This window comes from Vicugna pacos, chromosome 2 (genome assembly GCF_048564905.1).
Source record: "Vicugna pacos chromosome 2, VicPac4, whole genome shotgun sequence".
Classification (NCBI taxonomy): Eukaryota; Metazoa; Chordata; class Mammalia; order Artiodactyla; family Camelidae; genus Vicugna; species Vicugna pacos.
This window is the reverse complement of record NC_132988.1, coordinates 59,234,129-59,254,587: the sequence shown is the minus strand read 5'-3', so window position 1 is coordinate 59,254,587 and position 20,459 is coordinate 59,234,129. Positions and strand designations below refer to the sequence as shown.

Here is a 20,459-nt window from a genome sequence, read left to right as displayed (position 1 = left end):
GGCATGAAACAGCTTTAGCAGCACCATTATCACAAAAGTGGAGGCAGGGAGGCCGCAAACCAACATTCCAAAGCCAGATATATCTCTTTGAAAATCCAGCTGGCTAGCAAAAAACAACAACGACAAAAAAAACAACAACGCCAAAAAAAAAACATGAACAGGGAATCAGCAAACCAACACTAATTAACTTAGATTTACGAGTTAGTCCAGCAGAACTCAGATCAGTATTCCTATACTTAGAATTGTGAGTTATCTTGTTAGCCCAGCCCTGCTTTTCTTTCACATTCTTAGACTTGTGAGTTATCTTGTTGGCCCAGCCCGGCTTTTCCTTCACACTGGTTCTGTCTGTATTGCCTTTTCTGGTGTCCTCCACCTGCACCAGACCTCAGACCTCATTCTAGAATCCAAAACATCAGTTAGTTCAGTGAAACATCCTGTGAAATCTCCTATACCTGAATTGATAGCCCTGATCAAATATTTTGTTGAATGTAATGTCACAGCACATATATAACCGAAGGATATTGTTTCTGAAATAAATTATAATGCAGGTTTAACTAGAAGAGCTTATATTTGACTATCTTGAAATGATTGAATTCCAGTAGAAGTCTGAGCAGTCTTCCACTGTATTATCTTTCTCCTCAAATAAGTGATAACAATATGTGGATAAAAATTAGATTCAGAATGAGCAATATTTCCACTCAAAAATTTTTTCTTTTTCTACATTTCTCTCTGTTCACTACAGCTATATAGTTTTCCGATAGCTATTTACACTTAGCATTTATGGTATGTTGCTACAGAATCCTCACAAATAGCATTTTAGTTGTTGCCCAATACTATTCCATCAAATCAACAGATCAAAATTTAACTACTCATTTCCTGTTGCTAAATATCTAGTCTTTTTTGCTGCTGTCGACTGAAATAACTGCAGAGCCTAAAAGCTGAGAGTTATGTTTCGTTTGGCAGGAGGACTTGAGCCGGGATGACAGCCTCTCAGATCCTCTGAGGGACTGCTCTGAAGAGGTAGGGGAGGGGCTAGGATATATAGGAGCTTTACAACAAAGACCAGGTAGTTGGAACAATAAAAGATTACTCATTATCTAAAGAAAACCAGGCACCTCAAGTTAAAGAATTCAGTGCTTTTCTATGTACGAGAGGGAGCAAACATTTGGACTTACTGAGTTCATTCCTTTGACAAGCACCTAGCTATCTAGGGCCAGTATCCTGTCCTTTCTTATTCTGAGTCCCCTCAGAGTGCACCATTGTGAGTGGCTGCAGAGGCTGGGCTGCAGGCTTGTCTTCACTGGGGGGTGGCAGCAGCCACTGATGACTTGGTTTCAGCATTCTTTGTTTACTGATATGGTTTGCAGTACTTTTCATTCACACTACCATAAGTAATTTTGCAAGAAGTATAGATATTCTTTCCGTCAGATAATTCTTAGGAAAATTTGATGCAGATGAGATTGCTATACAAAGAATACTACTGTCTACATAATTTTTGGACTACATAGTAAAAATGATTTCTACAATATTTATCCATTTACATATATACGTTACCAGCATAGATACTACCTTATTTTTATTTTGCACACTTTTAGGTATAACACGTTTTCAAAATTTTAATTTCCAATTCTTTTATTTTTTATTTATTTGTTTACTAATTTTTTCTTATATGTTTCTTTTCAATTTCATGTCTTTTCCTGATACTGTTTTATTAGCTTTTGCTTTTTATTTTAGTTATGATATATTGTATTATAAAGAAAGGAGAGTTCACAGAATCATCTGTTTATCTCTTCCTTTGTGGTATGTTTTCTCCCCTCATTTTTATCAAGATTGTAAATGAGACCACTTTCCTCCAAGGTCTTTTGTTAATTAGTTCATATAATTCTTCCTGGCAGCCAAGCTGTGGGTAACATCCCTATTTAGTTATTAATCTCCTGGCTTTGTGGGGAAGGCATGTGATAAAAATTATCTTTAATAATTCTCATTAACTTTGAAACACTTGCTACAAATATGCTATTATTTACTGTCTTAACTAATTTAATTGGGAGTAACTAAAAATAAAAACTTGCTAATAATTGGAGCAATTGGAAGTATAGTATATTTTGACATAATACTGCTCAGCTCTGTGAATTTTAGAATGTTTTTTCCTTTAACTTTACTTATTTAATATCCAACTCTACATACCAAGGAACAAGTTCTGAAGTACCCCCCACCAATAATGTAACAAAATCAATCATGCTTTATATAACATACAATTTATTACCCCAAAACTGGGTTTGCTTCTTGGTGGATGTCAAGCCAAAAGACACAACCAAGTCAAAGAGGGGAAGAAGGAAGGATTTATTATCACTTGCAGCAAATAAGAGGAACACTGAGGATCTTTCCCAAAGCAATATCTCCCCAAACAGCAAAACTGGGGAAGTTTTAAGCTAAAAGTACATGCATAGTCACAAGGGGGCTTGAACAGACAATTCAGCATAGAATTAGGGCAGAGATCCACAGAGTCCAAGTCTTGGGTTGATGCGTTAATTGAAATCAAGAGGGCCATCATCATTCCATACTCCACCTGGATGGGAACCTTAGTTCCTGCAGAACTCAAAGATATATTATTATGAATATTCCTTGAGGAGGAATGAGAACTCTGTTTTATCACTGCACTATTGCTTGACTGCCTTTTCTCTGTTCCTGCATTCCTTTGTTCCCTTAAGATCATTGATTGCTGAGACCTGTTGACCTGTTGAAGGGCAAGATGGTAGCCAGGCTAAGATCACAAAATGGCTTTGGCCAAAATGGCTTCTTTTATGTCAAGAAAAAAAGAAAAAAAGAGAGAGAGAGAGGTTGAAGCCAAGTCTGGTTCTTTTCCTCTGGGGATCCCCTACCCTGTCTGCTTACAATTTGTTTTAACAAAACAGCTGACTTTCAATACTAGTTTCTAATTGGCTATTTAAAATGTTAACATTTGCTTTCAAGTTCGTTTTCTCTTTTTTCAAAAGACTGGTTGAAGCCATGATTTATGATTTTTTTTTTTCTGGGCACAATCGTCTTTAGAATATTCCAGTTTGTAGATCAAAGAATGAGATTCTTCTTTCCTTATGTAAGAATCTGAGATGACTCACAGCGAAAAAAAAAATGTTACAAGAATACATACATGTTTACGTAGAACTGAAAAATTGTGCTCTGTACTGGAATTTGACACAATATTGTAAAATGACTATAACTCAATTAAAAAATGTAAAAAAAAAGAATTTGACATGAGATGATCTCATCAACTTCATACATATGAGATGTATCTACTCTGCCATTCAGAATTCAGTTCAGGAAATATTTTATGCAGAGAGAGATTTACTACAATTTGCAGTGTGTTCCTGCACAACCCTCCCACAACAATTATCGATCTCTTAGGCTTAGTGTGCTCACTCTAATAGATTAAATAGACTGAATATTTCCTAAGTTCTTCTTCACACATTTCAGACGTAATTTTCTTCTTCTTGGTCTTTGTAACATCTAGCTGATCTCCAGATCAAGAGGTAAGAGAACAGGAGCATGTATGTGGAAGAGATTTCTTAAAGCTCACTACCAAACAATACCACAGAAAGCAAACCACAGATTGATGGAAAAGTGTGACAGAAATCACTGCATTTCTCCTTAGGTCCTCTGCCTACCACCTATCAGGACCACTGCCTGTTTCACACTAGGCCCACCCTGATTTATTCTCAGCCCTAGACTCCATAAGCTGGTGCTTATTGTCATGGTCATTATAAGCCATTATTATTTGTTCCTAGAGTGCAAATGGGCCCTTTTCTTTTTAATTCCTTTCTGGGGAAGCACCCCAAGGAAATGATAATTTGAAAAAAAATGGTCACATGATTTATTTTTGCCTAATGAGTTTAAGTTTAGTTTTAGGTTTTGAAGAGGAAAAGCAAAAAGGACCTAAGACTTGCTATGGATACTTCTATGATCTTATCACGAACCCCTCATACTCACAGATGGCAGGATTTCAGGGAGGGAAGGTATCTCAAGGATCTTCTCCTCAAGTCACACTAGTCTCAGGAGACTGCTGTGAGAAACAGAAAGAGATTTAGTAAGGAAAACAAGGGACCAGTCTGTGAAAAAGGCTGGAAACAGGGAAACAGGATGACATCAACGAAAGGAGAATTGCCAAGCTTCCTGGGATCAATTCCAATATATTTTACTTGGGAAATCTTTGCAAAAATGCATTTCTTTGTGAGGCTCCTAGGAGATTCGTTACTTTGGTATTGTAGTGAAATTGTTAGTGGAATGAAAGAATTGAAAAAGAAACAGATGATCCACAGCTTCATAGAAATACCAAATCTCCTAAAATGTTGTAGAGAAAGAGTGCAGGGTTAAGGGTGAAGTGACAGATGTTTCAGGCTGGCAATTTTGTTTGATTATGAAACTGCTTCTTTTTGTTTCCTGAGCGAGACCTTCATTTGGCAAACTGCTGATTCTTGCAAACTGGCATTATTCCAATATTTTCCTTCAAAATCTGAAATTGCTTATATCCTTTTTTCCCTGTCCATGAGGAAGTCTCCTTAAATTCATATTAAAGTAGTGGTCAGTAATGTCTGGACAATTCTTGGTAATTCTCTGATGAACTGTTCTAGCTACATGGGAGTGATGCATCATTGTCTTTTAGGTTTTATTATACAGGAAATACAGGGAGAAGCAAGAATGCTTTGTTTCTTTGGAAGGTATGTGTTTGGGCTCTTATAATGATGAATAATAATATAGTTTCAATTTAGAGCATCTTTTTCCAGGAGAGTGGTTTAGCCAGAATAACTATACAGCCAGAATATGTAATTCTTTGTTGGCTGTTCTTCCCATCACAATGTTTTAGGATGATCACTCATCTTTGCCTGTGACCCAACCCTGTGTTCCTTTGAGATACTGAACAAAATAAAATATGGAGACACTTCCTATATTTAATAAAAAATCTTGTCTTGCTTTGTTCAACAGCTTACACATGAAAAAAATCTCTTTATTTCTCCTTGGTTTATTAGCCTCCTAGGTTATTAGCCAGTCCTTAAATATTGTAGGGCTAAGTTTTTATACTTCCAGTTACAATGATCTGAATCTCTTCTATACTCTTTCTCATGGATCAATAAAGTGCATTCCCAAATCTACCTTCAGATAACCCCTTTATGGCTCCTTTTTTGATCTCCTTCTTTATTTCTTGTTTGTAGAATAAAAATTAAGTATTTATCTACCTTTGGACTGCTATTTTCTGCTGATCTTGAAAGGTCTGGCTCACGTACAATTTCTGTGAGCTTATCTCTAACCACTCAAGTCCTAAGTGATTGAATTTTTTTCGCTAGATGCATTTTTAGCGCAGACTGTGTGTGAGGCATTAGGCTAGGGTCTAGTAGAAGATTTAATGGAGGAGATGTCATTTAGGAGATGCCTTCAAGGATGAGTAGAATTTGACAGGCAGTTGTTTGTTTATTTATTTATTTAAGCTTCTTGGGTGGAGGTAACAGGGAAGAGTCACATCGGTGGGCTAGTCTGCAGCCTGCTGTGTTAGAAGAAAGCCAGTAAACTAGCTGACTGGAGTACAGGATTTATGAGGGGGAATAATGAATAAAAGTGCTAGAGTGGTAGGTTTAAGCTAGGTCATAGAGCTATACATACATTTATAATAATAAAATTATATATAATTATATACACATGTTTTTAAAGCAATCTTAAACTTACAAACTCACAAAAAGTTTCAACTTTAGTGCCAAGAACTTTTATTTTCTTCTACAATTCGAAAGTAAATTGTTGACCTGATAGCTCCTCACCTCAAGTACTTTATTAGGTATTTTCTATAAACTACACAGCCATCTAACATCCAAATGTGGAACAGCCGTCTAAATGTGGAAATTAATACCACTATCTAGTTTATCCTTTGACCTCTTTGAGGTTTCTCCAATTTTCCCAATAATGTAAAGTGCAAGGACTCTGTTTAAAGTTATATGTTTGGGGAGTGTTTTTGAGTATTTGAAATACCCACAGAGTCCTGTTAGGGGGTTGTGTGCAATGCTCCAAGCAAGAAGTATTTATCAGGGCCCCAAGAACCTTAACTTTGGTGTCAGAGCACTCCAGCATTGTGCTCCCAGTGTATCATAAGCTTTTCTCTTTAAAATCGATTTCTTTTTCTCTTGTAGGAATTCTCTCCTGATAACTTTTATAACTTTTCAAACCACATGTGGTTTAGACTAGACAATGGAGCAAGAGGAGATCTGAATGTTCTGTCTCCTCCAAAGCCAGGTGATGAAGTCTTTCCCAGGAGGCTGTGCCTGTGGGCTCTTGGTCAGCAGCACCAGGACTCCCAGTGAGCCCACGGGTCTAAGCCCTCGTAATGACAACACAGACAATCTCTGCCCCACATTTAAATTGTCTGGACTCAAGGTTTGAAATTTGAAGCTACCTGGTTTATAATTTCCAATTAACTGGAAGCATGGACTAGATATATCATGATGGAGTTATGCTAAAGAAAAGAATGTAAAGGAATGTTCTTTATTACCCTCATTTCCCCCACCCCAGGGTTGCCACAGGCCTGTGATTCAAAGTTAGTTTTAGTGCTCACTGATGCACGTTCTGCCCGCAAGCAGGTGCTCGCCTGGCAGCAGGGAATAGAGGTGAGCCTCTTCCCACCACAGTATCTACAGAACCTTTGTTGGCACAAAGTTAGCCTGTGTGTTTTGGTGGGATGTCAGATCATTCAGTTTTCTGTTTCAATTAGAAAAATATTTTCATCTTGTTAGTCATGAATCTTTAGGCCAGAAAATGATTTTCATTTGGTTTCTAAGGCAACTTTTTGGAAAATGAGAATAATGGCCAATGTAGTTTAAAACTTTAACACTCTGAAAACATTGGAGTACCAATTGTATCGAGCTCAATCAGTTTCACAGCTGTGTCTCTATCTTGTGGTTCTACTTGGCTGTGGTAGTTCGACTGTATTATTCTTCATGATTTTATGTATTCATCTGATTCTAGTGGAAAATGTACCTGGAAGCATCAAAGATTTCATAGTAGAATTTCATCAGGCTCTGTGGCTGTCCCCTCTCAGTGCCTCATTAGTGAAGAGGTGGCCCTTTTGAAGCTGGCTACCAAGAGCCCTGCTGATTCCATTCCCCGCTGGTATGGCTGGATCTTGACAAGGACAGGAGGGAAAACAACGGAAGACAATCTGTGACCCAAAGCCCTTGTGACATTTGGGAGAAAAATGTTCCCCATGGGAGCTACATGATTGAACTCCAGGGTTCAAACACACGTTTAATAACATTGGATTCACCTTTTAAATAATATCGTTATTTTTGAAATACGAATGTGAAATTTCAGCTTCTACATGTGTTTATAAAATGTATCAAGACTGATGCAGAAAAGAATAATAAGAATATTGCCATTTTATCTATGTGGTAGGTAAGGGGACAAGGTGCTGAATCTGGATTTATACAGGGTCATTTAAAGAGCAAAATTTCCAGTGTAGTTGGCTAGTGTCTTTTTCAGGAAGCTGTCCTTCCACCATTCCAAACAAATGTTCTCACCTTTTGACATTTAGTAGTAGAATATTTGGTCATAGCAATGGAAAACAATTTTTTTTTTAAACTTTGTTAAAAGGAAATTTATTACCTGTTGTACTAGTTCTGGGTGAAGCATACAGGATAATAGGCAATTTCTGGTAAGAATATTAACAATGTATTTCCATGGCCACTTAGTAATGATTTGATCTTAAAATGTATACAAATGTTGCTATTAAATTCTTTTGACTTCCTTAATTTTTTGGTTATACCAAAAATTAAGTTGCCCCTTAAGTAGAGTAAAGCCTATTAGGGCAGATATTGTTCATATTGGAGTTCTAGTTAAATTATTGAATTCTTTTCCTTTACATCACTAAATATAGCAACAATAGGAGATAATTTGTATAGCTTACAGCAGGTTCTAATCCATCCAATGATCACCATGTAGTTTATAAAAAGAATCTCTAAGAGACAAACGAGCAGTTCTAAGTGTTATTGAATGCTTTTGCAGTTAAATATTTAGATGTAACAAGTGAAACCTTCTATAAGTCAGATTTCCCTTTGTTGTCAAGTGAAAATAATAACTGTATGCCTGCTTCGTGATTTGTACTTATGATCATATACGAAAATGTAAAATTCATTTATAAATGGTGAAGCGTGGTACAGACTTGCATGGTTGTTTTTAGAATCATTTAAATTTAAAATTACTTAAAGTTACCTTTTTTTCTATAAAAAATTGAAACTAAGTACTAATGATTTAATATCTGCACATTAAATTAGCCATGAATTCGGGATCGTCCTCTTTTGCCTCTCACAGTCCTGCAGGGACGCCCACCAGTAGGGAGGAGACATGGTGACCACTGAGATGCAGAACACATGGATACCGAGGGACCAAGCAGCAGAGGGGCAGCATGTTCCACATAGCAATTTAAACTAGTTGTTAAAAAATATGTGGGCCATCAAACTTGCTTTTGGATGAGCCATTTTTATCCTAGAAAAAGCCTTTGCACTTTATATTGTTCCATTTCCCTTGCCTTCCTTCATTTTAAAGAAAATCTGTCAAAGGAACTCTAAGTTAACCTAATTAGATTTTGAACTTTACTTTTAAACCTTTAAACCTTCCTGATAGCTCTGTTAAACCACTTTTAAGACTTTCCTAGTTTTAAGACTATTCAGTGTGGAGGACATCTAAAAAAACTGACTTTAGGAGATATGAGCATGTATCTTTTACAGAGGAGGAAAGTTTTCCTCCATTCTCTTAGTGTCTCTGCCTGAGTCTGAAAATTCAACTGACAAAGACAGATGAATGGGAGAAAAGCATACAAATTAATTAAAATGAGTTTTACATGATGGGAGCCTTCATAAGGAAATGAAGACCTGAAGGAAACCTGTGCATTATATTGTTAGCTTTGATGAAGAAGGGACAGCCATGGAGGGATATGATGGGTTAGGGAGTGTGTGGTGGGTGTAGTAAACTGCGGGAAACTTAGCAAGGGCTGTTTGTTCAGATTCTTCTCAGTGTCCACTTGTCTTCCCAAATGAGGATGCTCCTTTCCTCTGAGTATAGGGAGGGCACCTCTCACAGGAGGCTTTTATGATGTTTCAGAGAAGGGTCAGAGAGACCTTCCTGCTTGTGCTATTTTCTCAAACTCATTCAGCTTAAATATTCAATATGCCAAGGTGCCATATTCTGAGGGTGGTGTGTCCTGAACCCCACCACTCTATTAAAAGAAGCAAAGAATTCAAGATTGAAAAGGTACTTCTCCCCAGTCTGTAAAAAGATCAATCCCATTCCTGTCTATTTTACTTCTGTCTTTGGAGCATGTGTTTGTTTTCTGCTGGCTACCTGTGGAGAGAGGGCTTGGATCATGGGAGAAATACACAGAAATATCTATACTTTGGGCCTCAAGGACCTCAGCTTTAGTATTGGTAGAGATGGACATTAGCAGTGTGGGACAAAGGACCATAGAAAGCATATGCAATCATGTCAATTCAATTTAATTGAGTATAAACAAGTGTTATTTTATATCTTATAGTCAATTATCTAGTCAATCTATCTAGGTAGGATTTATTTTGATCTAAATTGTAAAATAATTGAAAGAATTTTGGTATCTCTTCTTTTTGTTGTTAGTTTGCATACTTGCTTTTTTCCTGTTTCATCCCTACTCCTAACTTTGACTTGATTTTTTCTTCCTTCTTTCCTTCCCTCCCTCCTTTCCCTTCTCTTCCTCTCCTCCTCCTCTTCCTACTTTTGGGTCAAAGATTTCTTGTCCATTTTATAATTTCAAAATTGAAAACTCAGAAATTAAAACTTTTATACCTTTAAGTTCATTTGAGAATTTTAACAACATGATAGTTCTGTTACCACGGGGAAGGAAGTAAAAAACCTCGATTCTTTGTCTTACCCGAGAAAAAGAATTTAAACGAAAGACTAAATATGTTGTAAACAAAGGATTTCATTAGTAGAGCAAAAGTCAGCATAGTACACCTTGAAGAACTGAAGGTGGACCAACCCAAGAGAGGAAAATGGTGCCACTCCTTTGTTTCTCTTGCCTTATGTCCTGGCTTTAGGGGCGTTCTTGTGGTTGATTGACGGTTCACATCCCTTGAATGCTTAGGCGTGCGCATCTCCTTTGCACATGCTTTCACCCACAGTGTACACAGGAAAACCTGTGGGAGAGGGCCCAACCCACGGTGCTAATTATAATACAACGAACACTGGGTCGTCTCCAGTTAAATCCTTTCTGCTACCACGCAGTCGTGTCTGTTGGGTTCTAACTGGTTTCTTGCTGGCACTCATTTAGAAGAAGTAAAGTCCCTTTGTGCTGGAGGCGGGCACACCACCATCTTCTGGACCATCCTCCCTCTCCTCCACCTATCTGCCTGGTGCCCCCACTTACCTGACTATCTTACAGTTCTGGATATTTCTAAAACCATTCAGTGAAATATGAAAATGCTACTGTGGAGATTTTGTTTTCATTAAACCTTCCTGAAATTTGCTCATGTTGTACTACTGAATACAATTATCTGGCTGGACAAAAAGGCAAAGGAAGATGGGCAGAATTGCAGGCTCATGATTCCCATTTTTAAATTAGAAAAGAAAAAAGATTCCTCCTGCATTTGTAATGAATGTTTACTCTTATTCTTCATGTTCCATTTCTTTCCTTGTTTATCCCAGTACCTCTAGAGAATCCCTCACATTCTCACTTTTCCTTTTTCCCTTTTGTAAAACAGCAGGCCCTGTTTTTGAAGAGCCTCTTTGTAGGATAATTTCAAACCTATTTTCTCCAATGGGACAGTAGATGCATTTGTGCTTTGTCTATTCAGTTTATCTCTTGTTTACAGGTTTATGAGAAACGAGATTATCAACATCTTCAGTCCTCTCTATATTTCAGTTTCCTTGACGACCAGCAGAAATCCTTTACTAAACTAGTAGCAGTGAACGGGAAGGTTGAACCGAACTAAAAGTTGGGAGAAACAAAGCAGTTTCTAGGTCATCCTTGAATTCATTATTTAGGTGGAAAAAATGGCTAAACTCTAAATTTAATATGTCTGTATACAGTATTAATCTCAGAATGAAAAACCAATTTCTGAGATTATTATGAATTACTCAAAATTCCTAGAGGAAAACATAGGCAAAACATTATCTGACATACATTTCAAAAATTTCCTCCTAGAAGAAATAAAAGCAAGAATAAACAAATGGGACCTAATGAAACTTACAAGCTTCTGCACAGCAAAGGAAACCAGAAGTAAAACAAGAAGAAAACCTATGGAATGGGAGAAAATTTTTGCAAGTGAAACCGACAAAGGCTTGATCTACAAAATATATAAGCAGCTCATATGACTCAATAAGAAAAAAAAACAACCCAATCCAAAAATGGGCAGAAGACCTAAACAAGCAATTCTCCAAGGAAGACATACAAATGATCAAAAAGCACATGAAAAAATGCTCAATATCACTAATTATCAGAGAAATGCAAATCAAAACTACAATGAGGTATCACCTCACACCAGTCAGAATGGCCGTCATTCAAAAGTCCACAAATGACAAATGCTGGAGAGGCTGTGGAGAAAGGGAAACCCTCCTACACTGCTGGTGGGAATGCAGTTTGTTGCAGCCACTATGGAAAACAGTGTGGAGATTCCTCAAAAGACTAGGAATAGACTTACCATATGACCCAGGAATCCCACTCCTGGGCTTATATCCAGAAGGAAATCTACTTCAGGATGACACCTGCACCCCAATGTTCATAGCAGCACTATTTACAATAGCCAAAACATGGAAACAGCCTAAATGTCCATCAACAGGTGACTGGATAAAGAAGAGGTGGTATATTTATACAATGGAATACTACTCAGCCATAAAAACCGACAACATAACGCCATTTGCAGCAACATGGATGCTCCTGGAGAATGTCATTCTAAGTGAAGTAAGCCAGAAAGAGAAAGAAAAATACCATATGAGATTGCTCATATGTGGAATCTAAAAAACAAAAACAAAAACAAAAACAAACAAACAAACAAAAACAAAGCATAAGTACAGGACAGAAATAGACTCACAGACAGAGAATACAGACTTGTGGTTACCAGGGGGGTGGAGGGTGGGAAGGGATAGACTGGGATTTCAAAATTGTAGAATAGATAAACAAGATTACACTGTATAGCACAGGGAAATATACACAAAATGTTATGATAACTCACAGAGAAAAAAATGTGACAATGAGTGTGTATATGTCCATGAATGACTGAAAAATTGTGCTGAACACTGGAATTTGACACAACATTGTAAAATGATTATAAATCAATAAAAAATGTTAAAAAATTCCTTTTTCAAATAATTTACAGAATATAACGTTCTAAATAGGAACAATCATAGGAAGTTAAGAACTTTACACTTTCATGGGAGAGAGGACGATATAGCCTTTCCTCCTCCACTTACTTACATCCTGTCATTATTTTCATAGGAAGGAAAAGATCTTGAAACTTCTGGGTTCAGGGTTTATCTTTCTGTTTTACAGAGATAAACTTGCCCAATAATGTGTCTCCTAATTTAGGGGGGGATTGTGGCTTATATCATAGACTTAGCATGATACACTTCTCACATACTTTTCTGTTTTCTAACTTACCACATAGTTGACTAAATTATATCATAAATGCAGTGACCACAAATTCTGTAAAACCCATAATGCTCACTAATAACTTTATGTATAACATGTGCTGTAGGTTTCTACCATGTTTAAAATTTCCTATTTGTTGAAACAGTAACAATTAGGTACTAAAAAATCTTATTGCTTAATATGAGGTGAACTCAGCCAGCACAAAAATGACAAAAAGTCATTATATTTTTGGAAGTGAATTAATAGCACTAGTTTTCAATCTCCATAAGGGCAGGGAGGATGTCTGCCTTATTCACATTTGTTCTCAAAGGTTTTGGTGTAGTGCTTTGCACTCAAAAGAGTTGAGACGATTTTTGTTGAATGATTGAATGGAAGAATTTTTATTCAAAAAATTCGTAACTAAATTACTATATGATCTATAATTGGAAAGCTTTCCCTTTATATATACTAAAATAGATCCAAATACCATGCAAACACATATATCTCCCAACAGGAAAAAAAAATGCCAGAAGGGTTTTTAGATTATGAAAGGTTTTTGTATAAAGGTCTTTATTAATCATTGTAACCTGGTTGAGATTGTTACTTCAGAATTCAGAATAGTAAAGGAATGAATTACTTGCTTTAAAAATGACTAGTATCTAGGAAATAATTAAATTTGATATTTCAGTGGCCATGATCAGCTTTTTGCATTTTACTTTCTTAGGGAATATTGAATCCATGCACAAAAATATCTGTACAGTTCTCAGTAGCATTTGGTTAGAAACATTAAAGATGATGTTTTAGGTTGGTTTTGTCAGAAGGTCTAATCAGCATTAAATTCTTTTTTTAAGATACTATTTTTGAGTAAAGAATTTAGAAATTGACTAAAATGGATGTGTTTGAACTACAAGGGCAACATTAGGAAAATTTTATGGGAAAAATACCATTAAATTTAGCTAAAGAAGTTTATTTTTCAGGACATTTTACAATGCCTTTTTAATGAATGACCCGTTGAGATTTAATTTACACCAGCTCTGCTTTGTTGTAACAGGCAGTCATTATGTCTCCAAAGCATGAAGTTAATGACATAATGGCCAATTGGAGTTGGTTATTACGTGTACAGAGATATTTTTCTTGTTCAAAGCTAATTAGCATGAAAGACAACATGACCATTTTAAATGAAATGAGAAGAAAATGGGAATAATGTGTCACAATGAGGCAGACAATCCATCAAAGAAACGTGGAATGAGTATAAACCACATATACTTTTCACATTATTCTAACTTTGAGAAAAAAAAAATCTTTCCAGGGAGTTATTAACCAAGTGGGGTCAGCTGAAATGATCTATTCTTCAGATAGATTCAGTCTAATTCTCTATTTTATTATGTACGTGACCCTTGGTATTTTATCATTAGTCTAGAAAATGTGGCAAGAAATCCATTTAAGAAAGTGAAGCAAGTAGATGGAAATAATGTTTAGATATGTAAGAACAGTACTTAATACAGCCTTTTGAAGCCAGGTCTTGGAAAGTGCCTTATTTGAAAACAGCCCTTGGAAGTGCTGAGGTTGAAAAACAATCACAAGAAAATTTATTTCTATGAGTACTTTGTTATGAGACTGATAGACTCTTCCAAATACAAAGTCAAGAATGAAGCTTTCTCAGCCTCTGAATTTGGGAGCACCTCAGTATCCACTTGGAGTTCAGAAATGGCTAAAATGATTTCAAGTTCTTCCATAAATGGAAGCTAAAACTAAGAGTGATAATTCCTCTGTGACATCCAGAGACATGTCCACCTCCTGTATTGATGGACAAAAAAGTCCCCTGGGAGCCAGTGTTAAAATCAGGTTTCTGGCTCCGCCCCAGAGATTCTAAGTTCATAGGTCTAGGTCAAGAATCAACACCCCAGGTGGTTCCAGTGCAGCTGGTCTTCACGCCACTTTTCGTTTTGTGGTTGTTGGTTCAATGATAGGGAAGTTTTCATTGTGTACAGGTGTCTACAGGTGACACATCAAATCTGGGTCTGATCAGAAGATTCCCTAGAGCTCAGGGTTATAACTAGGAACATTTTGCAACGTTTGATGTAATCTTTCTCAATCAACAGAGAGAGCTCCTCTCTCTCCCCAGGGGTAAGGGAAGTGGGTTCTTAGAGTCAAGGATGAGAACCAGGGAAAGGGTTAATGGAGAAAGAGGATGAATGTTATTATTTATTATTATTTACTTTTTATTCAGTAATTTCACACCACTCTTTAAGAAACATCAACCTTGAAACATGACTAAGCTGATCAAAGTAACTCTGAAGACTGTACAACACGAATCAAAATTTATAAAATTAATGAGGGAAAGAAAGCCCTCCTCCCAATTCTGTTGCTCTCTCTCCCAGCAACAGAATAAAGACAAAGCAGCGGTGGCGGGGAAGAGAAACAGAAGAGTTAATGATGCTGCAAGACCTCACCTGGTGTAAAGCATACAACAGCGAAGAGAGCGTGGAACACTGCGAATTAACCAGAAAAGGAAGGGGGGCTGCAGGCGGATTCGAATCAAATAATGAATGTCATGTGAGTACTTGGAGCAAAATCTTTGACGCTTTTATCCTCCTACATAATGATCTCAGGTTTAATATAGCTTGGAGAAAATTTACCCTTGAAAGCACTTAACTGACACTATTCTTCTGTTTGTTTTAGGAAAAGGTAGTAAGTTGATATAGGAAGCCTTCCTGAATTGTCACAAAAAAGTGGAAACATTTAAAATGTTATGCATAAAAACTTCATCGTATATCTTTGGCTTTTTCCCCTCTAAAGTGTACCTAATTCACACATTTAAAAAAACTTTCTTGAGTATCATGTGTCAAATAAATGCTTTTTAATAGTTTCATTCCACATGCTTTTATAATGTTGACTTGTCCTTTTTTTTTTTTGAGTACAATATTACTTTCGGAATACTTTAAGATATTCAGTAAAGTTGCAAAGATAGTATGGAGAGTTCAGTATACATCTCACCTAGTTATCACTTCACATCGGGGGTGCATGCTCTCATCACGATTCATCACTGATGATGTTAAACTTCATCCTCTGGCTAAGGTAGTGTTTGACACATTTTTCCACTGTAAAGTTACTATTTTCCCCTTTCCCTATTCTATTCTTTGGAAGCAAGTCACTAAGTTCACCCCACATTCAAGCAATATGTGGGTTAAGCTCCATTTCCTGGAGGGAATGTTTCCGTAACTTATTTGGAATTCTTCTGTAAGAAAGATTTGTCTCTTCTTCTCCATTGGTTTATTTATTCAGTCATGTGTTTATATCTGTATGGACTCAGGGATATTTATATCATACCTTGGGTTATAACCCAGTACTACGGTAATTATTTTTGTTATTCAAATTGTTCAGTTTTGATCAGTGGAACCCCTTGCTGGTGGGCTCCCTCGTCCATTTGACATAACCTGCTTAAAAAAAATCCTTCCTTCCTTTTTGGCACCAGATGTGACCAGCTCATCCTGTGTTTGCCTGCCCCATTCATATGATGAGTTGACTTTGCTTTTTAACATCATGGAAACAAGGTATAAATGTATTTTGATTTCCTACATATAATATCTTATGCAAAATCACAATTGCTTTTGGTGATATTGGTGATACAAGGCCAAGAACAAAATAGGATCTAATGAGATTCATTTCCTGCCAGGACAAAATGTAATGAATGTTCGTTTCTGGGCTGAAGACATTGTTTGGAAAGTGACAAAAGGGAGACTTTGGGATGGATTGCGCATTTCCCTTTTCACTTCCTGTCATTCTGTAGAAATAGTTTGGAGAGAACCCTGTGGGGAAGGGTGGTGGTTTCACCACTTAACCACACACAAAATCAGGCACGATCTTGGCCTTTCTTTTGTTCAACAACCTTCCTTCCCATGGTAAATAACACTGGCCCCAGACTCCAAACAGCTGAGAATTATTTTCAACAAAAAAGAAAGAAGAATAACTTACTGCTTTTTTCTTTCTCCTCCTCTCATTTCCCATTATTATTTGATTAACATGTGCTAAAAATCCTGATACTTCCATTATTTCAGCCAGCAAATGTGTGGAATTGTCCTCTTACAGCCATCTCTTTGATACTCTTATCTTTCTCATCATTGTTGTACCAAAGCAAGTGGAGATTAGTCACAGATCATTTCCACCTTCTGTTACAGCTGGACATCAAGTCAGTGGATGAGTTTGTCCCTTTCGTCTCTTCTTACCAGTTCTGGCATGTGCTGCCAAACAGGTAGTGACTATTCACAGTACATGTTTGAGAGGTATGAGTACATTTAAAAAGGACTTTCCTACAGTGGTGTTACTCTAAGTGAGAAAAATGGGGAGGTGTCGCCTCCAATAGGATTTAGGAAAAACAAGAAAATGGATAAAATACTTCTGCACAGCAAAAGGAAATCATCAACAAAATGAAAAGGCAACCTATGAAATGGGAGAAAATATATGTAAATCTTATATCTGACAAGGGGTCTGTATTTAAAGAACTCACACAACTCAAGAGCAAAAACCTAAACAATCTGATAAAAAATGGACAGAGAAAGTGAATAGACATTTTTCCAAAGACAACATATAAATGACCAACAGGTACTGAAAGGTAATCAATGTCACTAATCAACAGGGAAATACAAATCAAAACCACAGTGAGATATCTATCACCTCACACCTGACAGAATGGGCATCATCAAAAAGACAAGAAATAACAACTGTCGGTGAGGCTATGGAAAAAAAGGAGCACTTGTACACTGTTGGTGGGAATGTAAATTGGTGCAGCCACTATGGAAAGCAGCATGGAGTTTCCTCAAAAACTTAAAAATAGAACTGCCGCATGATCCAGCAATTTCATGAGGTCGTCTTATCCCACGTATGCCCTTTTATCAGCTGTCTGGATAACTTATCCTCTAACATTTAGCTCATTTACCTATCCTTGGAATTTCCTGACTCCCCAAAGCTCCCTGTCCCTCTGCCCCTGTATCCTGAAGTGACTGTCTTACTGTTTTGTAAACCTTAGTATTCTTAGCTGTGTCTTTCATGAAACAATAAATTTCTTGAGAGGACCAACTGTGACTTGTTAGTTTATATTTATTTATAGTTCTGGTGTCTGCCTCAGTTCCTTATCATTGGGTGCCCTCAAAACTTCAAGTCTAATAGACAAAACATTATAAATATAATATGTTATGAAATATTCTCTCTCAATGATAAATGCAATATGCCATGACAATATAGATATTTTTGTTCATCTGTGAATTTAATTTATTCATGACATTTCTTCTCCTTGCCCACAATTAGCATGAATAATTCAGAGGAGGCTATATTCTGTCTAGTTGTGAATAAGAGATTCACATGCAGTTGGCTTAATTTTCTAAGCTATTGGAGAGGAACAAAAGCAGATAATCCAAAAAATCACTTATATTGTATTTAGAATTCATTTGGGCATTTCCTATGGAATATAGCTAATGATCTAGGAATTTCCAATAATTCATACCAACAACTTGAAGCCATATCTGTAAAACCTGATTCTTCAAAAGCCAAAAACTACCCTCTAGTTTCTCCACACACTACCCATATGTTCTGCTTTCTCAAGGACTCCTCTAGGGGTAAGGGAAGCTGTTTACTGAAATGAAAAGGAAAAAAAAGGGATTGGTATGTGTGGTATGCAGTCTGTTTTAATCTAGGACTCCTCCCCCTCAAATATAGAGCTCCCCTATTTATTTCCACATGTAAAAGAATATTCTGCTTATGTCAACAAAGAGTTAATCAAGCAAAATGGATTCTAATACCCTTAAGATCTTGAATGCAAGCTAATAGAATTAGGGGTAATTCCTTGGAATAATAGATTGGATATATATTTTCCCCCATAAATATTTAACCTTTTATAGAGAAACATTTTTTTCGGGAAGATTTTTAGGAGCTCCTACAGATAGGACAATTTAACTTTCTTCAACAGGAGAACTCTTAGTAGAAAAACACTGTCAATTTACAAAGTCCAGATTAGAATTAGTTACCATAGTTTTTATTCGAAGCATAAAAATATGCTCATGGATATGTAAATGTGGTGGGTTCTTTACTATATTCTTTTCCTATGTGATAGTGATATATTCCTTAACCTTGATAATGTTTATAAAGCAGTAATTAAAATATCCTTACTCAGTCTTTAACTTTCATTGTTGACATGGTTCATTGCCTCTCCAGTATTCACTTTTGCTTTCTGGTTGGGTAAAGCTGTTAGTGGGCAGGGGGGCCTCCCCATGGGGAAAACCCCCAAAGTGTGGGCTCTTGCCTTTCTACCATGAAAGAATTCACAGCGGAGGCAAAAGATAGAATGAAAAGCTGCCTTTTATTGCCCAAGGGAAAGGCGATCAACTGGGGGAGCCTCGGGCCAAGGTGACCAGGCGCAAGAACTCCCGTCCTTGGGGTCTTAACAGGGTTCTTTTATCCATCTTCTTTGGTGCTTCTTGTCCTCTTTCCATTGGCTGTTCTTTTCCTGCTTGCTTTCCAGTTTGTTCTGCTCTGTGGACAAACACTCTGCAGAAATAAAATTTGGTAACTAGGGACCCTCAAACTATGTGGTTAAGCTAGATTGAGCAAGTGAGACCCTTAAACAATGTGGTCATACAGAGTAGATCTCATCAGGGCTTTCCATTCCTTTAGGGTGGCTCTTTAATTTTAAGCTTTTAAAGAAGTTTCTAGTTAATGAGTCCACATTTCAGTTCCTGAGTTCCCTGCCTCCCTCGGAGCTATAGGGTTCTGGGTAGGCAGAAGCCAGTCAGTGAAAACATAAACTCTTTCTGGCTGTGATTGGTTCGGGGAACTTGACAGAAGTTGATACACGCAGAGGAAAGCCCAGAACTTTTAGTCAATAGCTGGGATGGCAAACACTTTCCCTTTGTACTAAAGGGAAAAGCATACATGTTTTCAGTTGCAGCTGGTAATCATCTTGGGGCCAGTCTTAGGACAAAGCTGACAGATTCTTAATGAAATCTTTTAGCCACCAAATCAAGCCATTCCTGAGGTGTGCCGTCTTATAAAGTTATTGTGACAAGGAAATTATATAGGGCATAAAAACTTTTTAACATTGATTCTGACCCATATAGGGGCTTTATAATTTTTGGTCATGTCTTTTTTCCCCTTTTATTCTTACTAATTCTGTAACATCAGCTGGGACAGGAAATATGGGAGATTTGGGGGTGAAAGAAGGGGAGGTAGAGAATTTCAGTTTGAAAATCTTGAATCTTGTTTTCCTGTTAAGCTACCCAGGTGGCGGTACCTAGCAGGTATTTGGCAAATCAAGGCAGTAACTCATAGGCGATTAGCAATTTAAGTCTGAGATTTAGAAGGTACGTAGGTAATTTAAAAATTGATGTCGTAAGTGTGAACGGTATTGCTAGAAAGAACGTATAGAAATAAGAAGGGAAGAGGAGCAAAGAACCAAAACAGGAAACTGGAGGAGTCACCTGACAGTGGTTAATCAGTATTGAATACTGTGCTATAAAGCACAGAAGTGATTTTTAAAAGAAGGGGTTTAATTATAAACACTCCAGGTAGAGGGGTATAATTGTTAAAAGGATTAAATACAGACAATTACAGAGAAGTTAGATGCCAGAACCTACATTTATTAAGCAGTGAATTGAAAGTGATCAAATAATGGTAATTTGAGATTGTTCTTTTCAGACCCTCAAGTGTAAGGGGAAGGAGACTACAAAGACTCCTAGTTGCCTACTTAATATCAACTCTGTTCTTCTGAGTAATAGCGCTCTTATATTATTGGTCACGGTAATATGCCCAGTTTAAAATCACATCTCCACGACCCCGCTACAATTAG

At 37.0% G+C, this 20,459-nt stretch overlaps 1 long non-coding RNA gene across 1 annotated transcript in view; it reads left to right on the top strand.

Moving 5' to 3' along the window:
* Positions 1 to 20,459, top strand: part of LOC140686450 (uncharacterized) — a 266,956-nt gene that overhangs the window by 41,694 nt on the left and 204,803 nt on the right. The window lies entirely within an intron of this gene.